Genomic DNA, 5,415 nt, shown 5'->3' on the forward strand with positions numbered 1-5,415 from the left:
CCTACCGACCAACCTCATCCCGCCCCCTTGACCTGTCCGTCCTCCCTGGACTGACCTATCCCCTTCCTAACTCCCTACCTACACTCAACTTTACTGGCCCCATCCCCGCCTCTTCGACCTGTTTGTTTCTTCTCCACCTATCCTCTCCTCTATCCCTCTTCTATCCGCCTCCCACTCTCTCCCTATTTATTTCAAAACCCCCTTCCCCTCCCCCTTTTCTGATGAAGGGTCTAGGCCCGAAACGTCAGCCTTTCTGCTCCTATGATGCTGCTTGGCCTGCTGTGTTCATCCAGCTCTACACCTTGTTGTCTCGGATTCTCCAGCATCTGCAGTTCCTACTATCTCTGATTGGCTTTTTTGAAGAATGTTTCCGACCCGAAACGTCAACTTTCCTGCTCCTCTGATGCTAACGGACCTGCTGTGTTCCTCCAGCTCCACACTGTGTTGTGTGAATAATTTGTCCTGTTTCGCAGTGATTGGTGGCAAACTCCGCCCAGTGCGGAACATTGCCCCCTACAAAGATGGCGGAACCATGCGCAGTGCTAAATGATGCCCAGAATGAACATGGCCGCTGCGCCATTTGGCGGTCGTGAACCCAGCTCTAAACAACGGGAGCGGCGCGAAACAGCGGCAGCACAAGATCGTGTTCGTGTTTACGGCTTACCTAACATGCTTTCGAAACGTATCTGTTTAGCTGCCTGTTTTTTGCACCTCTTCGTCCGACGTTATCAGAAATTTTTTCCGAGCTGCAAAAGAAACGTCCACCTCAATCATTGATGCGTTCTGCGCATGCTCCATACTCTTCCCGCAGTATGCCTGTGCACTGCCATTCTTGTTCTGTGGATATTCACAAACATGGAGAGTGTTGTCGAGTCGTGCAGCACAGAAACAGAGCCTTCAGTTCAACCAGTCCATGTCGAACATAATCCCAAACTAAACTAAACTAATTCCACCTGCCTGCTCCTGGCCTATATCCCTCCAAACCTTTCCTATTTATATACTTATCTAAGTGTCTTTTAACCGTTGTAATTGTGCCCGTATGACCACTTCCTCAGGAAATTCATTCCACACAAGAAGTGATCCCTCCATCCCTGTCCTATCCCATAAAATGGTAGCAGGAGTAGAACATTAGGCACTTTGAGTCTGTGGCATCATTCAGTATGAACATGGTTCATCATCCAACTTTACCACTGTTCCACTTTCTTCCAAAATCTTTTGATCCCTTTCATTCCTAATACAAGGGATAAATCCTGGTTCAAAACCTTCTTTGTTTTCGTCTCAACGAATTTCTGTGGCAGAACAGTTCAAGGAAGGGTCACTGGACCCGAAATGTTAACTCTGATTATTTTCCTCACAGAAACTGCCAGACCTGCTGAGCTTTTCCAGCAACTTTGTTTTTGTTCGTGATTTGAAATTAGGTATTTGATTCTGTGGCTCACCACTATTAATCATGAATGGAGGTTGTCAGAAAGAGTGAAACCATTCCACCATGGAGCTGGTGAACAGCCTCTCATCAGTACGAGCTCAATGGTGTGTATGAGGAAGGATGACTGACTGAAATACATTCCATATTAAATGCAGGTTACTAACAATTTTTCAGTTTGAATTTACTGGTGATTCAGAAGACTGGATTAATTTGTTTGTTTTTTCAGCATTGAGGTTATGTGTTGAATTAAAAGGGTTCTTTTTCACAGCATTTATGCTGTTGAACTTTTATTGTATTTCAATATCATAGTTGCTGTATTTCAACATCAAGGTTATTGTTTTATTTCGGCATTGAGGTTATTGTTATTTTATTTCAGCCTTGAGATTACAGTTCAGACTGTTGTTGCTCATCTGCATTGGAGGTTATTGCTGAATTTGTTGTATTCTTAGAATGTGATTGTCAATTTTTTCTTTTTATTCATTATAAATGTTGCATTTCATCATTTGTGTTGCAATAGTGAGGCTTTTATTGAAGATGTAGCACTTCTGCATCCAGTTTGTTGAATTTGTTCTGTGGATGGAAGTTGTTGCTGAACTTCTTGTTGTGTTTTCATGTTGGGATTGTTGTGTTTGTTTATTTCAGCACTGAATTTGCTGATGTATTTTAGCTTTGATCTTGTTGGAATGGATACTGTTTCTCCCAATTGAGGTTGTTGTTGAATTTGTTATTGCATTTCAGCATTATGGTTGTTGTTGTATTTCATCATTGTAATTGTTAGGGTAGTCTTTCAGCACTGAGGTTGTTGAAATCTTTTATGGTTTTCAGCATTGACGTTGTTGTGATTCCGTATTTCACACGTGTAGATAATGTAAGGCTATGCAGAATGCTAACAAGAATAGAGCTGAATATTATTCAGTTGGAGAAAGACTACAGACAGCAAAAGGACAGAGGTGATTTAGACACTTTGCCCACGATCACAAAAAGCTAGCATACAGGTTTAGGGGACAGTAGGGAAAGGAAATGGAATATTGGCCTTCGTTTCAAATGGAATGAGTCTGAATATAGGCATGTCCTGCGCAAATATACAAGTCTCAACTATACTACATCAGACCACATTTGGAATACTGTCAATATGTGTGCGTTTGTTGTATAAGGGAACTTAGCTAAGAAAAAGAATAGAACTGAAGGTGGTCCAACCAACTGAGCTATCCGAACCCCACAACAAGAATACCGTAAGTCGAGCAAGCAATGGCTGCTTGGTTAGCCAGAATGCTAGGGGGTGGTGAATGTCCCTTATTCATAGAATAGGAAAACATACGCAGGAGCAGAAGGTATTTGATTGGAACATGTGCGGAGTAAGTCATGGCGACGTGGGGGTATGGTTGGAGGAGTGCGCATGCGGTGCCGCCATGATTTGGGGCAATAATATTCATAACTGGGAGGAATTTGCCACCAATTGCTCAGAATGGGGACAACTTGTCCATCAAGCGAATTTGTGATCTGAGCAAATTGAGTGGACAAATACATAGTTGAGCGGACAAAAAAATATAATGTGGATAAATTTGAGGTTTTTCATTTTGTAGCAAAAACAGCCAGTTTATTATCTGAATGACAATTGATTGGGAAGGTCATATCTCACCAACCTTTCAGTTGTTTCAGCGGCGGGAGTCCGGGAGAAAGCGCAAGGGCAGCCTGAGAAGGTAAGCTTCCACCCGATAAATTTGGGAGTTAACTAAACTTACTGGTGCAGAGAACACTGCAAAACTAAAAAAAACTAATTAATTTTAAATAATTAACTAAGTAGAGATGGCAGGCCAGGTGATGTGTTGTAGCTGTATGATGTGGGAGTTAGCTGATCCCATTGAGAACGGCGGTGACCACATCTGCAGCAAGTGTTGGCTGCTTGAGGAGCTCCGGCTCAAAATTGATGAGCTGGAATCTGAACTCCAAACACTGTGGCACATCCGGGAGTGGGAGAAATACCAGGATGCTGTGTTCCAGGAGGCAGTCACACCTGGTAGATTAACTAATGTTAATTCGATCGGTGGGCAGGGACAGCAGTGTGTGACTGTGAGCGAGGCAGGTAGAGAGACCCTGCAGACAGGAACACAGGAGCCGCAGCCCTTGACATTGTCCTACAGGTATGAGGCACTTGCTCCCTGCGTGGATGAGGAACAGGGCTGCAGGAAGGATGAATCAACTGACCATGGTCCAGGAGGCCATTCAAGAGGGGGGAGCAAAAAGACAGATTGTAGTTGTAGGGGATTCCATCATCAGGGGGATAGACAGTATCTTTTGTGAGCAGGATAGAAAATCCCACATGGTGTGTTGCCTGCCCGGTGCCAGGGTGCGAGACACCTCTGACCGGCTTGAGAGGATACTAGAGAGGGAGGGGGAGGATCCAGTTGTTGTGGTCCACGTAGGTGCCAACAACATAGGCAGAACTAAGAAAAAAGACCTGTTTCGGGATTATGAAAAGCTAGGAACAAAATTAAAAAACAGGTCTTCGAGGGTCATAATCTCTGGATTGCTGCCCGAGCCACGTGCAAATTGGCATAGGGAGGCGAGGATCAGGGAAGTAAACACGTGGCTAAAAGAGTGGTGTGGGAAAGACGGTTTCCTTTTCATGGGGCACTGGCATCAGTTCTGGGACAGGAGGGATCTATACTGCTGGGATGGACTCCACCTGAACAGGGCCGGGTCCAGTGTTCTGGCGAAAAGGGTAAATAGGGTGGTTAATAGGACTTTAAACTAGGAAGTAGGGGGGAAGGGAGAAGTGAGCGTAGAGGGAGAATAACAATTAATGTAAGGCAAAGCAACAGGTTAGCAGGTGACGAGGAAGCTTCAACTCCATTGAAAATTAGGAAAAATGTTAAAGGGAAGGAGAACTCGAGCTGTTAGTAATGGAGGTAATAGGACCCAAAAAGAAGGTGCAAAAACTGGCATAAGGGTACTCTATCTGAATGCTCGGAGCATTCGAAACAAAGTGCAAATCGTGGCAAATGGGTATGATTTAGTGGCCATTACAGAGACATGGTTACAGAATGGTCATGACTGGGAGTTAAATATCCAGGGGTATCAAACTATACGGAAGGACAGACAGGAAGGTAAGGGAGGTGGTATTGCTCTGATTTTTAAAGATGATATCAGGGCGGTAGTGAGAGATGATATAGGTTCGACTGAACAAAACATTGAATCCATTTGGGTGGAAATTAGGAATAGCAGGGAGAAGAAGTCACTGATAGGTGTGGTCTGTAGGCCACCAAATAATGACATCGTGGTGGGGTGGGCAATAAACATAGAAATAGCTAATGCATGTAAAAATGGTACAGCAATTATCATGGGGGATTTTAATCTACATATCGATTGGTCAAACCAGGTCGGTCATGGCAGCCTTGAGGAGGGGTTCATAGAATGCATCCGCGATAATTTCCTTGAATAATATGTAATGGAACCTATGAGGGAGCAAGCTATCCTAGATCTAGTCCTGTGAAATGATACAGGAATAATTAATGATCTCACAGTTAGGGATCCTCTCGGAAGGAGCGATCACAGTATGGTCGAATTTAAAATACAGATGGAACGTGAGAAGGTTAAATCCAGTACCTATGTCCTGTGCTTAAACAAAGGGAGGAGTTAGCTAAGGTAGAATGGGAGCAAAAACTTTATGGTGGGTCAATTGAGGAACAGTGGAGGACTTTCAAACCATTTTTCACAGTGCTCAGCAGAAGTATATTCCAGTGATGAGGAAGAACTGTAGGAAAAGAGAGAGCCAGCCATGGATGTCTAAGGAAATAAAGGAAAGTATCAGATTGAAAAAAAACACATACAAAAAAGCAAAGAGTAGTGGGAAACTAGTAGACTGGGAAATCTTTAAAGGCCAACAGAAAACCACAAAAAAAGTTATAAAGAGAAGTAAGATAGATTATGAGAGTAAACTAGCTCAGAATATAAAAACAGGCAGCAAAAGTTTCTATAAATATGTAAAT

General features: G+C 43.4%; 2 long non-coding RNA genes across 3 annotated transcripts in view; one reads left to right on the forward strand and one right to left on the reverse strand.

The window, feature by feature from the left end:
* LOC125487944 overlaps positions 1-822 on the reverse strand; it is an 8,824-nt gene extending 8,002 nt beyond the window's left edge. Inside the window, exon 1 of the long non-coding RNA XR_007266161.1 lies at positions 665-822. This is a non-coding gene — a long non-coding RNA (uncharacterized LOC125487944). The remainder of the gene's footprint in view (positions 1-664) is intronic.
* Positions 1-5,415, forward strand: part of LOC125487945 — a 28,695-nt gene that overhangs the window by 6,471 nt on the left and 16,809 nt on the right. Inside the window, exon 1 of one of the 2 annotated variants that reach the window (XR_007266162.1) lies at positions 977-1,530. The exons of the other annotated variant lie outside the window; for it this stretch is intronic. This is a non-coding gene — a long non-coding RNA (uncharacterized LOC125487945). Of the gene's footprint in view, positions 1-976; positions 1,531-5,415 lie in introns of those variants that run through there. 2 annotated transcript variants of the gene reach the window in all.

Source organism: Rhincodon typus, chromosome 47 (genome assembly GCF_021869965.1).
Source record: "Rhincodon typus isolate 14 chromosome 47, sRhiTyp1.1, whole genome shotgun sequence".
Classification (NCBI taxonomy): Eukaryota; Metazoa; Chordata; class Chondrichthyes; order Orectolobiformes; family Rhincodontidae; genus Rhincodon; species Rhincodon typus.